The sequence below is a fragment of the Accipiter gentilis genome, chromosome 24 (genome assembly GCF_929443795.1).
Source record: "Accipiter gentilis chromosome 24, bAccGen1.1, whole genome shotgun sequence".
NCBI lineage: Eukaryota > Metazoa > Chordata > Aves > Accipitriformes > Accipitridae > Astur > Astur gentilis.
Window position 1 is genome coordinate 12920469 of NC_064903.1, and position 24265 is coordinate 12944733.

Genomic DNA, 24265 nt, shown 5'->3' on the forward strand with positions numbered 1-24265 from the left:
CACTCCATGCCCTAGCCATGCCCCAGGCCCCACCTGGTGTCCCTGGCTGGTGGCCACACTCTAGCCTGGGAAACAGACTCATGGTTTCACCTCAGGGCATCTATGATGCTTAGCCGGCAATTGCACTCACATTTTGTCTCCAAAGGCTTCCTGCCCTCCCGAAGCCTTGGGGATGGCCCCGTCTGCAGTTACACAGCTGGGACACTGCCATGAGACCATTGGTGCCTGGCTCTTCTGGTTTTAATGGAAGACATTGCAAAGGAAGTGAGGGGTAGTAAGAAACCAGCTCCTCTTTGGAAAACACCTTCAGTTGGAGGAAAAGCCTGTCTGTAAACTCATGGCTTTCCTTAGCCTCCTGGAAGAGACCTGTTGAAAGGCGCTTTAAAGGATCTTTTGGTCTCTAAAGAAAGATATGAGCGAAACAGGGCGGAATGAACTCCATGGCACTGCAGGGAACAGAGACCTTTGGTTGCACCAGAGGAGATTGCTAGAAAGCACCTTCCTGGCTGGGTTTGAACAACAGCTCAGAAATCCATCAGGAGAGTTATAAAAAGCTTTTATCTCAGAAAACCATGATACCTGTGAAGAGGACACGGAGGTTTGATCTTCCAGGCATTACGTTAACATCACAATCAGATTTCTCAGTAATTTGAGTCTAATCTACGCTAGAGGAGCTTCAGGTTAGCGATCACAGCAAACCTAGCATACTTGCAATCAGTAGCAGCGAGAGCAGGCTTTATCAGTAGAACCTACAACAATTCAGTGAGCAAAATAAGCTTTATCAGCAAGACACATTTTTATGGTGGTATAAACATAAGGTCTACCAGGGATTTTACAGAAATATTGGCGAAAACAGACTCCAGCTCTAGACAAAATCTGCCCTGGAGAACTGGCCTAGAGACTTGAAGAGAAATTGTCCTGCACCCTCAGCTGCTCCACTGCTGATTGATGGTTAAACAGCACTGCACTGCACAGAAGAGAAGACCAGAGGATCCCAAACACCTTTACATGGACAAACTAAACTGCAACCACATTAGCCAGTCCACAGAGTCATCCCAAGCAATCGTCTATCAGTCTGTTGTCTCCTGCTCAGGGTACACTTGAGGGCACCAGCATTTTGGCAGCTGATAACCTAGGTTCATACCTAGAAGATGCTCAAACCCCAGACAGACACAACAGAGCCCCTCCAAGCTCTCTGCTGTGCGCTAGGAGTCTGGAAGAAAAAAGTCAACCCGTAAGCAGAGAAACCAGGGAGGCTTCACTGGCTCTGGGATTGCCTCTTATCTCCACTCAGGATTTCAGAGCAAGGGTGTGCTTTGATGAAGCTTTTCCCACACCAGAGAACTAATCTTTCCTCAAGACAGGTGCCTTTTTTCACAGAACTTACAACACCCTCTATTTCTGGGATGTCGAGCCTGCTAAAAAAGGCAAAAAGCAGGACAAGACACGTGTCATAAACAGCGTGATTGCCTTGAACTCACTTTCCTAGAAAAGCTGTCTCTCTAGGTTTCTCAGGTCACTGAAGCAAAGTCCCACACCACGGGCTATACCTGGCAGGTCCTCCCAAGATTTCTGTAACAGATGCATTTTCATTACCCAAATTTTTAGCCCTTTTCTTTTGGGGGGGTGGGAGCAATTCCAGCCTTCAGTATTTTCCAAGGTGTAGAGAAGCCCAGGAAGTCTGCAGGCATTACAGAGCTAAGGGCAGACCGCAGCCATCTGTGGCTCCATGACCGTGATGCTCCTGTGCCCTTTGAGCTATTCCAGCGCATTTTTACAGGAACAAGGGTGCTGCCCTTTGCCTTTGGATTTTCCCTCGGCTGCAGCAGAGGCCAGGTGCCGCATCTCGCAGAGCATGGGTAGGCAAGGGGGCAATTAACCTCTGATCTCCCCCATGACTGAATGCTTCCCCATTGGTCTTCTGCTCTTCCCAACCCACCTTTATTTTAATGGTGTTTCCCGACTGCAAACTGCAGGTTGTTTCACCCCAGGCCTGGCCGCTGGCCTGTGCAAGGCTGCTCTCTCCATCTCTGTGCAGGGAGAGAAGGCACAGGCTGCCTGTGCCCAGGGAGGCCAGCAGGTAAGAGACAGCAGGTGGAAAAAACAATTAGCTCCTTATTTTCAAGGCAAGGAGAGTAAGCACTTCAGAAGTGGGGATGTTCCTCAGTGAGGGGAGGGACCTCTCTACTGCAAAGCAAAGTCCGTGGAAGGGGAAAGTAGGTCCCAGCACAAAGTCCCCATAGCTCAGCCCCAGGGAGAGAGACATGAAAAACCACTGCTGCCAGGAGCCTGCTAACACACATTAAACTTCCACCTCCCCAGGAGGAGCTGGCTACAGCAGACCTGTAGCTGACGTCCCAGGGCCTGCTCACAAACAAGACTCTTACTGTGAGTTATGGCCTCCTTCCCAAAACCAAAACATCCCATCTCACAGATGTGCTAGGGTAACTAGCATCCCACCTAAGCCCCATGGGCTGATTTCTGGCTTGTAAGTCTGCAGTTGAAAATAGGTAAGTTCTACCACACAGGTCACAGGAAGACACAGCTAATCCACCCCACTTCACTACTTCTGCCTGAGTAAAAGCCTCAGGGGGGAAAAAGAAAAGAAATAACCAGGGCAGAATACACTGTAAAGGCAGCTCAGTCTTACACGAAGAGACAAGTTTATCCTCAGCTATCCCTGAGTGCAGCTACCCTTTCCAATGGGAGATCTTTGCAAAGGAGAGGGAAGCTGCCCACCAAATACAGCACTAAAGCTCCCAGTGCACTAGTGGGATGAAGAGAGCCGCACCACCCGCAGTACCATGAGCAGAGGGGAAATGCGGCGCGGCTCTTCCCTGGCTCCTCGCACCGCCTGCCTGCTCCTACATGCTTCTCATGCAACGCTGGGAAGCACGGACAGGAACAAGCTGGGTGTCCCCCGCTGAGCCTTGCCAGGGCTGCCGGCTACAGCCCCAGGACTTCACAGGGCACAACATGGTACCAACAGGGAGGATGTGGAGAAGTCTGGGAGAAGAAAGCTTTGCCAAACAGCCTTATCTTTGAGAAGCTTTTCTGACCTCCTCACCTGCAATAAGTATTTATCTTCACTACACAACTTAATCCCCCCAAATTACTATGGCATCAACCTTCTGGCACAGGCACTGTTGAGTGAGCTTCAAAAGATGCAGGAGAGAAGTGCCAAGTTTCAAAACCAGGTACTTGTGATACCAGCTTATCTAAGGAAAATTAATAGCTGCACTGTTTGCCAAGTTACATCCATTTAGGAAACACTCCATCACAGAACCACTTTGTGTGTTATTTCTTTACACTGAGGAAAACAAATCAGCTCAAGAAATGTCAAAAGACCCATGTACGGCTGTAAGGAGCACAGATTTTGCCTTGCTGGCAATGCAAGACACAGAGAGGTGAGAGCATGAAGCCTGCTAACTGTTCGCAAGCTGTTAAACACTTCCATAGGCTCATGGATCTCTGCTGATTGATGCTTGCACCAAAGCTGCCCTTTGCTTACCACCTCCTCATTCAGCAAAGCCCATTCCTATCACCAACGCATGAGCATCTGTTTTCTGTACATCACACAAACACGTTCTCCTTTCCCAGGGTGGCAGGAATTAACCAGGAAGAGCTCCAAGTTGTGCAGGCTGTGCCACAGCTCCCTCCCGGAGACAGGGTCTAAGCCAGGGGCTCCGCATATATGACAAACATCGGGGATGTCTGTGGATAATATTCTAAAATATAAGGTCAAGTAGTATTAGGAATAAAGTTCAGATCCCAGAGCTAGTTATAATGGGATAGAATAAACAAGATGAAAAGAGGAGCAGCAGCAGCTAAGATTACTAGCTCAACACGTATGTGCTGTGAAGAGCATTGAGATCAAGCCTGAAGGAGGTGTAGGTATTTCCTGCTTTAGAAGCAGCTTTGGAGAAGAAAATAAAGATCTGTTTCTTCCCCTGCCCAGGGTAGATGCTTCAAAGGATGACTGGTTTTTGGGATAAAACTTCCTAACATGATCAGAAGCATGACAGCTCCCCAAGATCGCTGGCTACTTTGCACCTCAAAAACCGTATTTCATGCAATCATAAAAACAAATGCAAGTCTCCCAAACACCGTGAAAGGAAAACTTCCACTCATTGAGATGTCCTGGTGCAGATTCAATCTCCTCAACAGCTCTATTGAAAATTAAATGCAAGGAGGGCGTATTCCTGTGGTTTGAGGACCAGCTGGTGAGATGTCAAAAGCAAAAAACCAAACATGAATGGAGATAAGAATGCTACCTTCAAACCATGAATGGAGGCAGATAAGGGAGCTACCTTCAAGCTCAAATGTTACCACCCACCGTACTGACCTGAAAACACAGTAAACAGCACAATCTGACAATGTCAAGAGAGGTCACAGAAACAGCTCTGAGATCTAGAAACACGAGCTGAGAACAAAACAGGATTCAACCAGACAGGAAGTCAGGAACAGCAGACACAGAGACAGCACCTACACACTGCAGAAAAAACAGTTGTATGGACACATCCTTTCTATCTCCACTAGCAACAGTGAAAGTAATTTATGCGGTAATGTGTGTAAGTCCAGCCATGGGGGCACATGGCAAAGTCCTTACCACACAGGATGGGGCACTCTCTGTCCACATAGCTGTGTTGCTCAACACTGACTTTCAGGCAACACATACTACACGTTTGGTGATACCACCTAAGCCACTGGTTTCTGCCACATGATCTCGTGCTTTTCCAGGATAAATGAAGTGTTTGAGTCAAAGAAGCAATGCTGTGCTGGCCACCCACGCACCCTCTCCTTCACACCCACCATCCGGGCAAGAAACCCCAGTTCAGAAAGGACAGTGAATGCATGACTGTAAGGCGGGTTTCTCCTCAGCTCCTTTAAGCCAGTCATTTTATACCTGGAGGAAACCATGTTTGATTCAGGAAGCTTCTGAGCTGGAAATAAGTACAGGCTTGAACAATACTGAACTATATGCACTTGCCCTTGCCCTTAGTATGCTGGAGGCAGGACAGGGAGCTGCAGCATCCTTTGGTCTGAGTGCGATTGTTCCCCTGTGAAATGTCTGGCTGCTCTTGAACCCCACGTCTTCCCCCAAACACCCCATCATCTTCAACATTTCATAGGTTAAAAGGATGGTCATGCTGCTGGCTAAAGAAGAGTCTAAGAAAATAAGCCTAAAAAGAAGGTTTAAAGGCAAAGCTCCCACGCAGGACAGCATCTGTTGAAAGAAGCTGGGCTCAGACACGTTAGCCCAGAGCCTTGCGGCAGATCTGACTGCAAACCCCAGCATCACCATACCACCTACTGTTCCCATAGCTACACGGGAAGATAAATTTAGTTCAAGGAACCTTGTGTTGCTACATTATTTAACAAACAAACAGACGCACTCAAGAGGAAAACACAGGCAAGGACCCAGTTTAGCTGCTGCATGGACTGATCACACCTATGGACTCGACACTGCTTCCCAGAGTGAAAGAGCCCAAATCCTGAACCTCAGCACCACGCTGCTCTAGCCCAAGCCAGTCAGCTCTGTTAGTCACAAGAAGACTCCAGCATGGCCACAGAGGAGTGCCTGGGTTGCACTCTCCTGGGATACTTCCTGCACCAGGAGCCAGGCAGCCACTGCCAGCGTCTCCTTGCCCCTCTGCTACTCAACCCAGACTGCTAAGGAGCGCAGCAAAGAGGCTGTCTAGGGTGTCCACTGGCCAGGCATGACCCAGCCTGGCTGTGCTTGGAGCCATGTCCATGCTGCAGTCCCCTCTGCTCACACCACCTCTGGGTTTCCACTGCCTGGAGAACCCCAGCACCCAGCAATAGGGAGAGGAAGAGCCACGCTGGTCCTGCAAGACCAGAGGAGGGTGAGGAGAACCCCCTGCCCCACCAGAATATGACCTAGACCACCAGTAAAGAAAACAGGGGTTTATTAATAATCATGTGCAAAAGGCACAGTGGCAGGAGAGAGGAGACTACTCCAACATGAGATTGGTCTCCTCCAGTATGGTCTGCAAGATCTCATCTACCTGATCCAACTCGAAGTTAATATCTTGGAGCTCCAAGTGGGTGAGGATGAACGAGAGAAGCCAGCCCACATTCATAAGCAGGTTCTTAAGTTTCTCCATAACACTGCGGGCAAGAGGGCAAAAGCCAAGAGGAGAGTCAGTGGTGAAATCCCAAATCTGATATCTCCCATCACACACCCAGCTGCTATCGCCTTCCTCCACTCCATTCTTACCTCCATTACAGACCCAACACTGTGCGAGGAATCCAGCAACAAGGTGGCACAGTATAGGATAGACAAAGTATGGACAAAGCACCTTTCCGTAGGGCATCTTTGAAGTCGGATCAATTATTTGGATGCATCTGGTGATTCCACCTCCTCACAACAGCAGGATCCTCACTTACAACCCAGCTACCTATACAGCAGGGTGATGGATACCAGGGAAACAGTGTCCTATGGAAACAGCAGCCCACAATGACTCCTGCCCTCTCCCCCCACCTTAGGGATGACAGGGACTGCCAACCAGCCAACCCACAGCTCTGACCTCATCAGGTCTTCTTTCTCTGGGCCCCTGAAAGAAACCTGTGCCTCCCTCAGCACCCTTAAGTGCGTCTCTGTATTCTTGAGTCTCTCTGTCAGTTCAGCCTCCTCCTCTGCAGACCTCGCCAGCTTTGCTTTCTGCTTCTGCCACACAGCTTGGCACTAACACGTGTATTTCTTGCTGCAGGGCAAGCCTTCTATCTTCTGAGCTCTGAGCAGTGCCAGTTCCTGTTGGCATTTCAAGAACTCTGTTTTCAGGCAACACTTTTCATGCTCAATTTTCTCTACCTGAAATGGAAGGAGGGTGCATGCACAGGAATTATATCAATTGGTGTCACGGTTTAACCTCAGCCAGTGTCATGGTTTAACACCAGCCAGCAATTAAGCACCACGCAGCTGCTCACTCATTTGCCCCCAACCCAGTGTGATGGGGGAAGAGCACCAGGGAAAAAAAAAAAGTAAAACTCGTGGGCTGAGATAAAGACAGTTTAACAGGACAGAAAGGAAGAAAAAAAAAGACCATAATAATAATACTATAATAATAACAATATAAATTGGAATTACAAAACAATGCAATTGCTCACCACTTGCTGACCGATGCCCAGTTAGTTCCCGAGCAGCGAACCACACCCCCCACCAGCCCAACTCCCCCCCAGTTTATATACTAGGTATGATATCACATAAAATACCCCTTTGGCCAGTTTGGGTCAGCTGTCCTGGTTGTGTCGTTTCCAAACTTCTTGTGCCCCTCCAGCCTTCTTGCTGGCTGGGCCTGAGAAGCTGAAAAATCTTTGACTTAGTAGAAACACTACTTAGCAACAACTGAAAACATCAGTGTGTTATCAACATTCTTCTCATACTGAATCCAACACATAGCACCATACCAGCTACTAGAAAGAAAATTAACTCTATCCCAGCTGAAACCAGGACAGCTAGCAACTCAGCCCCACAGAGCAGCTTGCTCAGTTCCCCCCCAAAGTGGGATGGGGGAGAGAAATTGAACAGTAAAAGTAAGAAAACTCATGGGTTGAGATAAAGAGAGTTTAATAGGTAAAGCCAAAGGCATGAGCACAAGCAAAGCAAAATAAGGAATTCATTCCATACTTCCCATCAGCAGGCAGATGTTTAGAGCCCACATGGAATTATTGGGCACCAAAGCAAGCTCAGATCAGGTCACTGCTGCACTTATACTGCTTCTTGTAAGGCTCACCCTCCATTGGTTCAGGTGGTTCCTGCTATAGTAATTCTTGTAACATGCAACTCAAACCATGGGTTACAAACAATTTAAAGGTATTTCCATTACATTCTCCACCCCTGGTCCCACTGGGTCAGGTTATAGGGTTTAACACTGCAATGCACTCCTCCCCGTGCCCCTGCTTCGGCTCGGACTTATCCATGGATCACAGTCCCTTAGGGGTGTACCTGCTCCAAGTGGAGCCTTATCTATGAGTCACAGTTTGTTCAGGGGTATACCTGCTGTGGCTTAGACTTATCCACAGCCACAGTCGCTTTGAGGTGCACCTGTTCCAGTATGGCCTTCTCCACGGGCCACAATGCCTTCAGAGATATACCTCCTCCAGCGTGGCCTTACCCACAGCCACAGTCCCTTCAGGAGTGAACCTGCTCCAGCACAGCCTTACCCATGGCTGCAGTCCCTCCAGGGGTGTACCTGCTCTGTCATGGGCTTATCCATGGCCACATGCTTTGAGGTGCTCCAGCATGACCTCATGCACAGCCACAGATGCTTCAAGATGTACCTTCTCCAGCATGGACTTATCCTTGGGACACAATCCCTTCGGAGGTATACCTGCTGTGGCACAGATACAACCACAGCCACAAACGCTTTGAGATATACCTGCTCTAGCATGGACTTATCCACAGCCACAGATGCTTTGGGGTGTCCTGCTCCTGCATGGACTCATCCACAGGTCACACTCCCTTTGACTTGAGTTCACACTGGAGTTCCAGCCTGTCCAATACAGCAGCACAGAAACAGCAGCAATGCCCTGGCCATCTGCCAGCCTAGGTGCATCACCATTGCTGTTAGCAAAATGTTCCCAGGCACAGCAGAGTAAGTTGATAAGCAGTACAGCGAGCAACAAAAGCAAAAAGCAGCCACTAACGAGCACTTGACTCTTATATCTAGTAAGGCAAGCAAGCCCCGTGGCAAGCACAGGAGCCTGCCAATTAATAGCTAAACAGCAATAATGGCTATAAATTTGATCTAGCATATTCCAATCAAATCTGTCATTATCTCAAACCCTTCATGCCCCACATTGGGCGCCAAAAAGGACTGCTGTGGCTTAACCCTGGCCAGTAACTAAGCCCCACACAGCCACCTGCACACTCTGCCCCGGTGGGATGGGGGAGAGAATCAAAAGGGTAAAAGTAAAAACTCGTGGGCTGAGATAAAGACAGTTTAATAAAGCAAAAGCCATGCATGCTAGCAAAGCAAAACAAGGAATTAATTCACCACATCTCATGGCAGGCAGGTGTTCAGTCATTTCCAGGAAAGCAGGGCTCCATCACGCTCAACAGTTACTTGGGAAGACAAATGCCATCACTCTGAAGGTCTGCCCCTTCCTCCTTCTTCCCCCAGCTTTCTATGCTGAGCATGACATCATATGGTCCGGAATATCCCTTTGGTCAGTTGGGGTCAGCTGTCCCACTGTGCTCCCTCCCAACTTCTTCTGCCCCCCCCCCAGCCTACTCACTGGCAGGGTGGTGTGAGAAGCAGAAAGGGCCTTGACTCTGTGTAAGTACTGCTCTGCAATAGCTAAAAAATGGGTGTGTTATCAAGGCTGGTTTAGTCACAACACTAAAACATAGCACCATACAAGCTACTGTGCAGAAAATTAACTCTATGCCAGCCAAAACCAGCACAAGCAGCAAGATAAAAAGAGCTCTGCCAGGCCTGAAGAAGTTAAGAGTCAGCAGGTAAGGAAGAAGCCCACTACGTTCTTTATAGAGAAGTGACTCCTCCTCAACCCACTTTGACCTGCTCTCTCCAAAACCCTCCAAACCAGCAGGGATGCACAGCCACAAATTCATTACCTTGCACCGGAGCACATCCCGCACTGCTGAAATAGTCTTCAGCTCCACAAAGAGATTCTACACTGGTCTTTTCACATTCTCACACTCCATTATGTCCTCCTGTTCCTGTTTGTTATGGACCTGCAATTCTCTTCCTCCTCTGTCTCTACTGCTGAGGCATGGACCTTTCTCCACCTTTGATCTGTCAAGTCTTGCCTTCCATCCAAAAGGGAAGAGCCAAGGCGGAGCTTCACCACTTGCAGCAGCCTTCAAAACACCAACTGCCACAAAGAACCACTTGTCTATGTCTTTCGTCCTCCTGTATGAATCTACACACACACTTAAGTCTGTGTAGACACACTTAAGACTGTAGCCTGTCTTTCTGCCATTAAGTTTGACATTTGCTTTTCCAGCTTCCCCTGGACCACACCAGTCTCCTTCTGATCTCCTGCTGAGCTACTGGGTAATGCTGGATTCTCTGCCTTGAGGCGGCATGATACACTTAGCAGGGATGGTGCTGCTCAGATTGCCAGCTGCTCTTTGAGCAGACAGGTGTGCAAGCTGCCACCTACATTCATATCCTCCTGGTTTATGTACAGAAGTTTTTCCCTTTCTTGGTAAGGTAATGCAAAGCTCTTCTGAAGGGGAGAAGTAGGAGGGCTGAGACAAGTCAGGTCGGGGGGAGAAGCTTCCACTAGGTCGCCATACTTTTCCAGTATTTCTTCTTTTATGGTGAACTTTGGCTTGCTGGGGAAAAAAAAAGAAAGAAAAAGAAAAAAGAAAAAGAGAGGTTAAGCAGGCTGAAGTGCCCCCAGTTCACAGCACAGCTAACCTTAGACCTCAATACCTGCTGTAGCTGTAGCGAACTACCAATCCTGTGACTGTGGGCATGAATCATCCACCTGGCCAGGTGTTTGCTGCCCCAGCACAGAGGACTGCTGCTGAGAGAAACTCATGGCATCAGCCTCTCTCTATAGCATAATGCTCCTGACACTCACTCTCATTTTAGGACAAGCAGCTATCATGCTCATTTCATGCAGGGGACATGTCAGTAGCAGAGCTACAAAGCCCAAAGACCCTGGTTCCCTGCCTACCCAGCCTCACTGCCTGTCTCCCATCTGAGATAGCAGTGGGGTTGAACTGCAGTCTCTGAAGAAAAAACCCACAGAAATTTGCTAAATGTCCTGTCTGAAATACACCTGCCTGACACATTTCACTAAACATGGCAGGCAGGTATGTTTCTGATGGGCTGCCATTTCAAGCTTCTTCAGCTATAAAATTATTTGGAGCATGTTTGTCCACAAACCCAACCAGATCTTGTGCCTGTCAGTGCCCTGGATACCTGACCCATTTGTAATGCAATCAAAAGCCTGACTTCAGGATGGGAAAGGCCAGTCCCAGTCCATCTGTAAGTCTGTGTTATGGCCCAGGCCCTTGGTCGGATTCCCAACAGTGCTGGGCAAACAGGACAAGGAATGTGGGCACAAGGAGGAACACAGGAAAAAGAAGAGCCTAGGGGAGTTATAAAGATGTTGGGAGAGATGAACAGGGTTGGAGAGCAAAGATGTTGACGGAGCTTGTTGGAGGTGCTGTGGAAAGCTTATGTTTGGAAAAAGTAGTTCAGCATAGCAGCAGTGAAAAGAAACAAGAGGGGCCTGGGCAGGGAAAACAGGAGCAACAGGAGATGTTTGGCCCCACCATCATGACGAGAGAAGCAGCTTTGAGAATTACTGCTCTGAGCCAGCTAGGGATGAGCAGGACTGTTCTTATCACACAGTTTTCAAAGCTGCTGTAACCCAGTGGCCTTCTCCCTCCGCAACATCCTGCCAGGAGGAGCAGGTCAACCAGATAGATCCGCAATCAACCAACCAGCTGCATCACGTGCAAAGGGCCACAGAGAGAGAGAGAGATGCCAGGTCCCCTCGACTGCTCTCATAACAAGCCAGCAGCCCCATTGCAGGCCTTTCCCTGGGCAACCGGTGGGCAGGCCCAGTGTCCACACAGAAGGGACAAGTGCAGGACACAGCCAGGCAGCCCCTCAGCCAGGCAAGTAGTGCCACCGTGTGGGAGCAGCCCACATTGCTCTGTCATGACATGGGCAGTAAGGGTTTCGGGAGGCAGTGAAAGAGAGAAGTTGAAAATCAATCAATCAGTCAATCAATCAATCAATCAATCATATCTCAATCCCCATCCCAAAAGTTGAAGAGACTGTGAGAACTTATCCAGAGAAATTCTCTCAGCCAGAAACCTGATTCCTTGCTGGAAGCCAAAAGGTATCTGGCTTCTCTTGGGTAAAGATGTCCTCTGTACAGAGCAATTCATAGACAGAGAGAGCTGAATGCTCCAGCAGTGGACAGGTAGTCACGCCAGCTGCCATCCAGACTGACCACAGGGCATCATGGAGATGAATTTAGCTCACAGGGGTGTGAAGTTGTTAACACTGATACACAGAAACCAGGAGGATTTAAAAACACCAACTTGGCAAGGATTTCTGTTCCTCCCTCTGTTCCACCCTGCACCCCTTCTCACTTTGGACACAAGAGGATGAAGGAGCATTTGAGTCCTGCAGACCCCTCTCCCAAAAAGGGACAGAAGGTAAGACTACCCCGGACAGATCCACTAGCTCTGGCCAGGGTTCCTTGCAGCTAACTGCATCTCACCAAGACCTTCCACATGGCCTCAGTGCAGATCACAAACAAGGGACAGAAGACAGAACATGGTGTGAGGCAGTAGCCTGCAACCTACCACTTACCTTGCTGTTAAGGGTCTGGTCTTCTCCTGAGGTCCATCTCCTCTCTGGACTAAGGTCATCTTTTTGAGAAAAGGGGGAAAGTCAGCAGTCCCTTTTTCTTCAGCCTCCAGCTTCACAGTGCAGGTGAAACTGCTGGTCCAAGCAGACGAGTGCATTGATGCAGGGGACGACACCTGGGGGAGAAGTGAGCTTGAAAAAAGTGTGAACAGCTCCTCAATATGTCAGTTGCACCACAAGAAACCAAGCCTTAGCCAAGAGGAAAGAGGCACAGTAAGACAACAGAGCATTTTCTGTGCAGGTTCCACCAGCCAGGTATTAAATCAAGATCCCCCAGCAATAACTGTCCTTGGGACTCAACCAGGAAAGATCAGTTCCCGGTGCCTCTAACACCCGTTTGGCTACCAGGGATGTTATTTCCATTACAGACCCAACACTGTGCGAGGAATCCAGCAACAAGGTGGCACAGTATAGGATAGACAAAGTATGGACAAAGCACCTTTCTGTAGGGCATCTTTGAAGTCGGATCAATTATTTGGATGCATCTGGTGATTCCACCTCCTCACAACAGCAGGATCCTCACTTACAACCCAGCTACCTATACAGCAGGGTGATGGATACCAGGGAAGCAGTGTCCTATGGAAACAGCAGCCCACAATGACTCCTGCCCTCTCCCCCCACCTTAGGGATGACAGGGACTGCCAACCAGCCAACCCACAGCTCTGACCTCATCAGGTCTTCTTTCTCTGGGCCCCTGCAAGAAACCTGTGCCTCCCTCAGCACCCTTAAGTGCGTCTCTGTATTTTTGAGTCTCTCTGTCAGTTCAGCCTCCTCCTCTGCAGACCTCGCCAGCTTTGCTTTCTGCTTCTGCCACACAGCTTGGCACTAACACGTGTATTTCTTGCTGCAGGGCAAGCCTTCTATCTTCTGAGCTCTGAGCAGTGCCAGTTCCTGTTGGCATTTCAAGAACTCTGTTTTCAGGCAACACTTTTCATGCTCAATTTTCTCTACCTGAAATGGAAGGAGGGTGCATGCACAGGAATTATATCAATCAGCAAGATAAAAAGAGCTCTGCCAGGCCTGAAGAAGTTAAGAGTCAGCAGGTAAGGAAGAAGCCCACTACGTTCTTTATAGAGAAGTGACTCCTCCTCAACCCACTTTGACCTGCTCTCTCCAAAACCCTCCAAACCAGCAGGGATGCACAGCCACAAATTCATTACCTTGCACCGGAGCACATCCCGCACTGCTGAAATAGTCTTCAGCTCCACAAAGAGATTCTACACTGGTCTTTTCACATTCTCACACTCCATTATGTCCTCCTGTTCCTGTTTGTTATGGACCTGCAATTCTCTTCCTCCTCTGTCTCTACTGCTGAGGCATGGGCCTTTCTCCACCTTTGATCTGTCAAGTAGAATCAGAATATCTTGAGTTGAAAGGGACCCACAAGGATCATCAAGTCCAACTCCCTGCTCCTCACACGAATACCTAAATCTGAACCATATGACTAAGGGCATTGTCCAGACGTGCCTTGAACTCTGACAGGCTGCGTGCCATGACCACTTCCCTGGGGAGCCTGTTCCAGTGAATGACCACCCTCTTAATTTTCTCCTAATGTCCCATCTGAACTTCCCCAGACGCAGTTTCACTCCATTTCCTATTGCTGGTCTCCAGAGAGAGTAGATCAGCACCTCCCCCTCCACTGCCCACCATGTGGAAGTTGTAGACTGGGATGAGGTCCACCCTCAGCCTTCTCTTCTCCAGGCTGAACAAGCCAAGTGAACTGAGCTGCTCCTCCTAAGTCTTGCCCTGAAGGCCTTTCACCATCTTGGTCACCCTCCTCTGGACACACTCTAATAGTTTCATGTGCTTCTTAGATTGAGGTGCCCAAACTGCACACAGTACTCGAGGTGGGGCCATACCAGTGCGGTGTGGAATGGGGCAATCGCCTCCCTTGACCAGCTAGCTATGCTGTGCTTGATGCACCCCAGGACATGGTTGGCCCTTTTGGCTGCCAGGGCACACTGTTGACTCATATTCAACTTGGCCAAACCTAACCCCCAGAACTCTTCCCATAGGGCTGCTCTCCAGCCTCTCATCCCCCAATTTACATGTATAACCAGGATCACCCCATTCCAGGTGCAGAATCTGGCACTTGTTCTTGTTAAACTTCATATGATTGGTGATTGCCCAGCTCTCTAGTCTATCCAGATCTTTCTAAGGCCTCTCTGCCCTCAGGGTAGTCCACAGCTCCTCCTAGTTTAGTGTCGCTGGCAAACTTACTTAAGTACGTTCAATTCCTGCATCTTAATCATTTATAAAAACATTGAAGAGCACTGGCCCTAAAATTGAGCCCTGGGGAACGCCACTGGTGACTGGCCGCCAGCCTGATGTAACCCCATTTACTATAATCCTTTGAGCCTGACCTGTCAGCCAATTTTTCACCCATCATATTATGGACTTGTCTAGCTGTGTGTTGGACATTTTGTCCAGAAGGATACTGTGAGAGACAGTATCAAAAGCTTTGCTAAAATTCCCAAATCCCACATCTACTGACTTTCCTTGGTCAACTAGATGGGTGATCTTGTCATAAAAGGAAATTAAGTTCATTAAACAGGACTTTCCCCTCATGAACCCATGCTGGCTATGACCAATGACTGCATTGTCTCTCAAGTGTTTTTCAATAACTCCCAGAATAATAACTCTCCATAATTTTACCAGGCACTGAAGTAAGACTGACAGGCCTGTAATTACCAGGGTTTTCCTTCTTGCCCTTCTTGAAAATTAGGACAACATTTGCCAGCTTCCAGTTGACAGGGACCTCTCCAAACTCACAAGATGGTTGAAAAATAATGGAAAGAGGTCCCATGATGATGTCATCCAGTTCTTTCAGTACCCTGGGATGAATCCCATTGGGCCCCATAGACTTATGTGCATCCAGCTGGAGCAGCAAGTCTCAAACAAGTTCAGGTTTGGCTGCAAGTTTATTATCTCCCCAGCCATGGTCTTCCAACACAGGGCTCTGGGGGTCCCAGGGCCCATCACTGGAGATGAAGACAGAGGTGAAGAAGGCATTAAAGGTCTCTGCTTTGTCTATGTCCCTATTTGTGAGGTGACTGACCTTGTCAAGTAACAGACCAATGTTATCTCTGATCCTCCTTTTGCTGTTAACAAATTTTTAAAAAACCCTTTTTGCTGTCCTTCACAGTACTGGCCAGCTTGAACTCTAATCGAGCTTTGGCCACATGAATTTTCTCCCTACAATGGCGAAGAGCATCTCTGTAGTCCTCCTGTCTTGCCTGTCCTTGCTTCCAGTGTACCTATACTTTCCTTTTCCACCTAAGTTCTAGCAGAAGATCCCTGCTCATTAAGCTGGCCTTCTGCCCCACTTTCTTGACTTTAAACACTTCTGAATTGACTGGTTCTGTGCTCTTAAGGGATGGCTCTTAAAAAGTGACCAGCATTCATGGACTCCAGTACATTCAAAAGCAGATTCCCAGGGGAACTTACTAACTGGTCAGCTTATTGGACCTTCAGAAGTGGGTCTCCTATGACAATAACCTGGGTTTTTTTCTTAATGGAAGCAATTTTGATATGGGGCACAGGCTGACTTGACCTTGGCAAAACCTCCAAACTCGATGGACCATTGTCCTCATCACTGTGGTTCTACTTGCAGAGCCTCTTACCTATTATGCAAGGGCACCTGGGATGGTGGGGTAGTCATGGAGGAAATGTGCCTGCTGCATGAGGCAGGAACTTGTTGCCATTCCCCCCATCCCTTAAGTCACCACATTCTGCCAGGTGGAGAGAGGATAGGGAATCCTCCAGATCCTGTCTGCCCGACAGGCCTGTCCCAGGAAAGTTAGGGTGTGGTTCCAGTAATATCTCTCTCTCTCTTGGACTCCCAGATATTCCTCAACCTAATCACCTCCTCCCAGAGCTCTGCCACTAAGCTGAGGAGTTCCTCTGCCGGGGCGCACCTCCCACAGGTGTACTCACTGCAGCCATCCAGTACTGGTGTAAGAGTAGTGCACGCTCTCCGGCCTGGCACCTGGGAAGGGGTTTCCTTTATAGCTGTGGGGGCTTGGCCATGGCTGCTCCTGGCACCACCCAGGTCTCATCAGCTGCTCTTGCATGAGCTGCCAGATCCTGGTGGGTCCCTCCATTACCGCAAGGTTTTCCCAGATCACAAAACTCCCTGGTACACTGTGCCAGCGAATTCCGCTACAGGTCATGCCAGCACTGGAACTGCTCGCCTCATCTCACCTTCATTCCAAAAGGGAAGAGCCAAATGGGAGCTTCACAATTTGCAGCAGTCTTTTAAACACCAACTGCCACAAAGAGTTCCTTGCTGCAGTGTCACAGAGCTCCCTGGAGAACCCATCCTGGGCAGCCATGTCCAAAAGACACTTCTCCTGAAAATTCAAAACATCAGAGTCTTTAATATAACCAGTTAACCTGAAAATGGGGAAAGAGGCCACACAGGACCAGAGCTGCAACCCCAAGAGAGGAAACATACAGTTCCCTGCATATCGTCTTCTAGCCAAGAGAGGCAGGAAGGAACACACTAGGACTAGGCAGTACAGGGTAAGATTGAGCGCAGGGACTGGAACTGCCCTGACCCCTGTTACTGTTAAGAGTTTTAAGCACGTCCAAGGTGTACACAAATAAAAATCAAAGTCTCATTTTATATGACGCTCCAACACCTTCACGTGTTGGCATCTCTCTTGACAGGAGGGAACACGAGTAACAGTGAGGCAGGACTGAGAACCTGCCAAGCCCTCCAGCATCAAGACTTTCCTTGTGCCGACTCCTGCAGCCTTCTCCCTCCTGCCTCACTTGCTGTTCCACACTTTCCCTGGATGATAACAATCTCCTCTTCCTCTCTCCATTCCGCTCCCTAGACAAAAGGGGAAAAAAAGAGCAGGTTTCTCCTTGCTGTCTTACCAAGGGGTAAAACATTCTTTCACCTGGAGAACAACAGGTCAACAAGAGAAAAGCAGCAGACATCTCCTGTATGCAGGACGCCCAACGCCTCTCTTTCCCCCATCCTTGCTCCAGGTAGCTGAGCCGCAAACTGGAACTGGATATACTCACCCCTTCTGGCATTTCTGTCTTTATCTGGGTCTCTTCTTCTCATCACTGTATTCCTGCTCCTAGGGTGTCAAACAGGTTCTGCAACAAGACCAGTTAACCATGCCTAAGTGTGTGAAAGAACAGTTTGACTGCTCTCTTCCACCAAAAATCTCCATGGTTTGAACATCTATGCAATGTCTCTAATACTTCAGGATTTCAGATAAAAGAAGATCAAGAGAACAGCTGAAGAATCAAACTTAGCTTAAGTTTCCCTTTAGCTTAAGGGCTAAAGGGAAAAAGAGCTACTTGAATCCCAAAATAACATTGACGAAATGAAGTACAGACTATGAGACAGAGTTCAGCACACCACTTATAATGCCAGTCATTTCTGCTTCAGTTTTGAGTTGACAGAGAAATGCATCGTAACCCATGTGGGCAGCATAGACCACTAATAGCAGCTGCTTCAAAGGAAAGGAACTGTCACAGTCATGAGTTATGTGGAAACAGTCTATTGGAAAAGTTCCCTCTAAGTACCACTATACATTTGCAGTGATGTCCTGAAACACAAGATAAAAATCCTGCATATACAGGTTTAAAACAGAAATGTAACTGTTACTTTTCTGGCAGCCACAAGTACTGCATAGATGTTTTCACTGAACTGTCCAACACATTCTTAGGTCTCCATCCTCAGATGATACTGCTAACTGAAATTATCTGTACACCTAGGCAATCCTAATTACTCCTTCTACAGTACCTTACTTGCTTGCTCTGGTCTGCAACCACCTTGCTGATTGCTCAGTTGAACCAGGTGAGTCTGAAGGTACTCAGGAATCCCACAGTCTGTTTGTCTGGTCTGACAAAGAACTGTCTCCCATCTGTAATCTGTGCTGCTTCCTCTGCCAGATCACTCACTCTTAATGTATCAAAGAGCTTTAAATTGAGGCAGTCCTGTATTAGCTTCCTCCTCTATTGAAAAGTGTCTTTATTATCTAGATTCTAGGCTATAAAAACTTACTCCTCAGCCTCCAGAGCCAACTGATTTCCTTAATAGTTTATCATGAAGGCTATCTTATCTATCTTTGTGGAATGCTGAACTTCAACAAATAACAGCAATTCAGCTGTATAAACTGGTTGCACCCTGGAATTTGTTGATCAGAGAAAAGGAACTTCCTTCAGTAACATCCTGACAGTTGGTCTCAGTCCCAACTCTACCAGTTCTTTCTGGTTAGCATTTAAGCTGATATTCTTGTTAAGGAAATAAAGCTTTTTTATTCTCCAACAGGTCAGGAGATCTCAACAAGAAACTGTATTTTGTTATTAGCAGTTTTGCCATTTGACTGTAATTCAGTCAGCACATTTAACTAAAACCCATCCAATCCCTCAGAAGCACTATATTTTAAATGGCCAGATTCCTCTAGATCAAAAGCTGTTATTTTAAAGGCATCAAGAGAAAAGGGGTCAGGCAGTGACCCAAGCAACCATACTGTAACATGTTCCTATTTTAACATCACCTATTTTAATGAAGATTTACATTCACAGGTATGTGGGAGGAAAGCAGGAAGTCAAGCATTTGACAGAAACCATTCATATTTCAAGTATGTGAGATGGCATTGAAAAAAGTCATCCAGGACTCAATTCATGAGTCTCCTACCTGTATCTGGGAAGGGGATAGACATGAAAAAACCAGCTTTCTGGTAACAATGTAGAGTCAACCTGGTCAGGGAGCTTCCTCCACTTCAGACACTCTTCACTTTGTACCCATGTCTGGTCTGGTCTCTCTCTGCCAAAACCAATGCTCAGTCTGAGTATTTCAAGTGTGGAGTAAACACCAGAAAAGGCTGTTCAGAACAAGTGCTGTCACCTGACCCCAAACCAATCCCAGCCCATTTGGCACAGGACATGGGATGGTCCGGGGCAGCCAAAATGTCTCTGCTCTCCCAGGGACACCCTGCCCATGGTGTGGCATCCCTCTCAGTAACCACCAGGCCAAATCCCACAGGTTCAAATCTCAATTCCCTATAGGAAGGAGTCCAATCATCCCTCGGCAGCCTCTGCTTCTTGTGGTGGTACACTGCCACCTCACCTTGGCCAAGCCCCCAGGCTTTTAATGCTGGCAAAGATCAGAGCAGTAGCAAAATGATTCCTACGCGATCATGCAAGCTACATCCACATTTCCCAAATTCATCTGTGCCATCTTCACTTTCCAATAGCTGTTGAGTTTCTGTCCCAGCAGACAGCAATCGTCTGTCTGTCTGGAAGAACTCCGTAAGAAGGTGCTAACTTTGGGCAACTCCTACTGGCGCAACAGGCAGCACAAGGAACAACCAGGGCAAACACAAACCACTTCCCCAAGAACTTGACTTAGACTTGTGATTGAAGGTTTTAGGTTGGCACCTTAACAGCCCTTCTGTATCACCCACCCCACAGCTGCAAAAAATGGGCCAATATCGTCACAAAAACATTCAGGCTACAGGTCTCTTTCCCCAGGTACAACCTTTCCCAAAGTGTGGAGTGCTGCACCCCCAGGAGAGCAGGGGCTAGTCCCTGAAGGGAGGACATTGCCTGCTTCTGCTGTACCCCTTAACTGGAGGCTCCACGTGAGCGTTCGACTTTTTCTTTTGGCTTTATAGGTGTGTTCCCAGTTTGGGCAGCTCTGCTAAAGCATACATGAACAGAGGCTCTGTTTTATTTCAGAGGAGTCTGCTCAGGGCCAGAGTCTTGTGAGGGAATGAGCTGAAGGAACACAGAGGATGTGTCCTTTCCTCAGCCCAAGGCTACATGTTTGCACCAGACTTTCAGGACAAAATTCTCCATGCTCTCTAGGGGCACTAGCAGAGGAAAAAACAGGCCAGTCTGGGGCTCCTTCACAATAAACAGACCTAAGAACATGTGCAGTGTTCAGAACAAAGGCTGTATCACAGAAAAACCCTCTCCAAGCAGCAGCCTTGGGCACAGGTCTCTCTTACTGCCACTCTTTGCCTTCTTCAAACTCCTCTTTGTTGTGTGCTTGATTCAGGAAGTTGCATTCTAATTATACCAATCACACCTACACCACCTCCCTGCACCAGGGTCCAGAAATGAAGGGAGAGAGCTGCTTTAGCCAATTCTGCTCAGAACAAAAAAGTAGTAGTCCTTCGGGGAGCGCTGACACCCCAAACCCCTGATACAAAGGTTGATGGCAACACCATGGCCTGTGCATTGCATGCCAACAGCACATATGAGGTACAAACACCTGGCAAACTCCCCTGCAAAGGTATTTTGGGCATATTATACTGAAGCTTTTTCTTCCAGAAAGCAGAGCACAGGCTGGCTTAACTAACAGACCAGAATTATCTGTGGCAAAGATGGTCACCTCCAAAGTATGCCATAGCTCTGAGATGCTGCTGCAAGATAACACCTAGAGGCAAATGCTTCAGCAATCACTTCCCAACAGAGTCCAGGCTATCCTGCCAGAGCAGATCCTCTTCTGGAAATCACCCTGGAGGAGAGGCAGGCTGCCCATCCTCTGGTAGCACCTCCAGCCACAGCAATATTGAACAGTAGCTGGCCATCTCTAGTTACCCAAAACCTGGTCAGGCACCCATTGTGCAGATGCACACACTGATCTGATCCTAGGGACATACCAGGTCTTCTTGTTCAACTCTGGACACCATGCAATGTGCACGGTGAAGCAAGGACCTGAGACAACGCTGCTCTTTGCAAAGCCCCATTCTCCCCTCTCAGAGTTAAAAAGGGGTAACAGCCAAGTCCAATTACCCACCTTCCTTTGACAGCCCACCTTCTCATAGGATCTGATTGAGCCGGTTGTTGTGGTACATCATGATCCCCTAGTGGCTTTTGTTCTTGCGGGTGAATCCAAAGGTGATCTTCACCCTTTTGCTCTAAGGGAAAATGTGTCAAGAAAGAAATAAACAACAAGCTCCAGAGGAGGAGTGGGGGAGATGCACAAGTTCCACAGAAAGGAGTGACACACTCCAGAGAGGCTGCAGCATCAAGCAACCCACGCTGAGTTCCTCAGCACACCACCTTCCCTCTTCAGCACAGAAAAAGTGCTCAGCCTTGGCCTGCTAACAACAACCCCATGCATGCAGCCAGCAATCACAGATAAGAACATGCATAACTGACTGAAGGGGAGTTGGATACAGCTGTACTGAGCGGAGCCAATCTGTCACTGCCAAGTCAAAATACGCCTTGGTGATAGCTTTAATAAAAACTCTGATATGCATTTATATTACCCTGATAAGAGAACAGGCAAGATCTGGCCAAAGAAAACTGCCTTGGACTATATCACAAATGAGATAACTCATGACTAAAAATTCTACTTGTGATTAAAAGATAAATGACCACTGTTTACAAAACCAAATCAAGTACATCCAGTCAGGGCTGAAGAAATCTTAACAACTAATGACAACACTAAGGTCCACCAAAGAAGAGCAAGCTCTACTTCAGCAGGCTCCAGTTTCACAAATTCCGTGCTAGACAGACCACTATTAGATGGGGAGCTGTGGGTTTAGAATTAAAGTATTTCATTAACTACTTTTTGTCTAAATATATTTTAATTTGCTTACTTCTTAAGAGTCAGAGTTCATATGTTTGCAATGTACGTAGTCATCACGTGCTTTCCAATACAATGCTACTTTATCTGTACACTATAGGTGCTAAACTCCAAATCTCAAGGATCTGTCATTTTATGCACACCCACTATGCAAGGCCAAAGCACCTATGAAAGCAAGTGGAAAACCACTACTGCTTGGTCACTACCACTACAGGTTTCTAACCTGCTGCATTTCTGCAAATCATGTCAAAACACAGTGGCTGTGCAATCCCTGGAGAGAGCATTAGCACACAGATGGAAACCACTGTGAAGCTACAAAAGCAGGAAAGCAGCTTTGTTGGTTCTCCAATTCCTAAGTATATAGGTACAGAATTTAAGTAACACCTTTTCATCTTTGGTCAACCTTTTCATATTAACATAAGCACAGAAACTCACAATACAAAATGACCTTTAAAGCATGTAGGAGGAGGGGGAATAAAAGATGCTCAGGTATAGTTTGAAACAGCTTAAGCAAAGTTTTTTCTGGAAGAGATTTAAAGGGTATATTCTTTGTACTTGGCTTCACTTGGAGATACTGCTTTCTACTCTGTGGACGCTGCTCTTCAAAAGCACGTCACCAGGTAAGCCAAAAAAGTCATCTTACTCCCAAAGAGCTGGGGTGGCCTAGGAATGGCTGTTGGGAATGAGAATCAACATGCTCCAGGAACTCAAATGACCAACTTCTAGTCAACTGGGAAAAGTCAGCAACCAGCTGCTGATGAACAGGACAGAGGAGAAGAAAGGCTTTTCTAGTCTCATTATACATTTTGATAAAGTGTTTTTTCCACTGAATTGAATAATGCTGTCATTTAAAACACATTTCAGCAGATATTTTCCCAAGCAAAACTGACCAGTCAGCAAAAGCCTCAAGCCTTTGTCCACCTCATTCTCCCCTGACACAGCCCATTGGCCTTGGGGTATGGCAGAAACTGCCTTGTGTACAAGGTGAGCCCTGAGCCCTATCACCCACTGCTCCAGCAGAAGTAGCTTTGAGGGCTCCCTCCTAAGCTGCACATCAGGATTTGGCTTCTCAAAGGTGACCAGAAGACAGGACGGAGAAGATAATTCAGCCTCTCTATTCATTTAAATCCTGGGTTTCTTTATGCATCAGACCAGACGGGCCTAAGCCCAGCTGTGAGGTTGTTCTGGAACCCCACAGTGTGCTGAGGCTGCTGTGGGAGCAGAGTGCCAAGAGGTAGCAGGAAGGATATGATGAATCTTGGCTTGTAAAAATCATATTCAACATTGGCCAGGCTCTTGGTGATCAGCTGAGTGTTCACCTTCTTCTGTTGCAGGACAATCTGCATGCAAGGCTTTAGGTACAAGATACTGCAGTATGCCTGGGAAAGCATAACAGACAGTACAACAGAAGAGGCAGGAGAATTCTAGTTGCATGTAGTCTTTTCCAGGTGAACCCAAAATCTATTTTGGATTTAATGTCTTTCATTCCTGTGAGTCATGCACAAAACAAGGCTGGGGAAGGGCTATCCTGCTCCCTTTCAGCCCTTGTGAACTTACCTGTAATGAGTACTCCACTTCTGGGCCAGGAAACTCTGGAACCATCTTCTGAGAGTGCAGAACCTTTGTGCTGGGAATCTCTCCATCATCTGCAAGGAAGTCTGCTATCTGAATATGCTCGTCAGTATCAAAATCCAGCTCCAGCTTCCCATCTTTATTTCTGAAAAACACCAAACACAAAAATAAAGACAGTCTCCTACAATCATCAGCAACCCGGTCTACTCTTCTGTATCAGGACCCCAAGGGAACTTCCAGAAGAGCAGATAAAACAGCATATTTCACACACTCCATGGATCTCATTAGTCAGTCATTTAATTACAGGTACTTCTGTGCAGAACACCAAAGGAGCAGAGCACTTCAGAACAGTCTTAATAACACAGAAATATGGAAGTTCCATTGCACAGATGGGAAAAGGAAGTAAATGTATTAATTGGTTTCCCCTGAAAAAAAGAGCACGCCTGCGACAGGCAGAACTAGACTGATCTCTTAACTTCCAGCGTGGCACCCCAAGCACTCAGTCGTACAGAGGGAAGCGGGAGAAATCCCTGCATTTGTTCCTCCAGTGGCCAGGCTGGATGACAGCAGGCTTAGACCACCCAGGCCAGGCGCTGTCCTGAAGCTGTCTCTGCTTTTAGCTCTTCCCCATCCTTGGGCACTGCCACCTCGCCACATGTCCCAGCCCCGTACCTGCCAATGTTCCCAATGAGGATATGCATGCCCTTTTTGCCTGGAATGGCACTGAACTGTGCCA

At 47.7% G+C, this 24265-nt stretch overlaps 2 protein-coding genes across 16 annotated transcripts in view; one reads left to right on the forward strand and one right to left on the reverse strand.

Moving 5' to 3' along the window:
- Positions 1–24265, forward strand: part of LOC126050292 (gamma-aminobutyric acid receptor subunit gamma-4) — a 338971-nt gene that overhangs the window by 156972 nt on the left and 157734 nt on the right. The gene's annotated exons all lie outside the window — the stretch shown is intronic.
- The window catches only part of RBM41 (RNA binding motif protein 41), a 30768-nt gene continuing 12416 nt past the window's right edge, over positions 5914–24265 (reverse strand). For 2 of the 15 annotated variants that reach the window (XM_049827998.1, XM_049827982.1), the window contains 12 exons: positions 23515–23674; positions 21163–21283; positions 17424–17501; positions 16593–17226; positions 13550–13730; positions 13057–13340; positions 12333–12965; positions 9602–10327; positions 7652–9323; positions 6552–6831; positions 6242–6460; positions 5914–6132 (listed from right to left, as the gene is read on the reverse strand). The gene's annotated coding sequence lies outside the window, so the exon portion shown is untranslated. Of the gene's footprint in view, positions 6133–6241; positions 6461–6551; positions 6836–7651; positions 9324–9601; positions 10328–12332; positions 12966–13056; positions 13341–13549; positions 13731–16325; positions 16378–16592; positions 17227–17423; positions 17502–19053; positions 19183–21162; positions 21284–23514; positions 23675–24265 lie in introns of all 15 variants that reach the window. The other 13 variants (XM_049827985.1, XM_049827987.1, XM_049827988.1 and 10 more) reach the window with 13 other exon arrangements.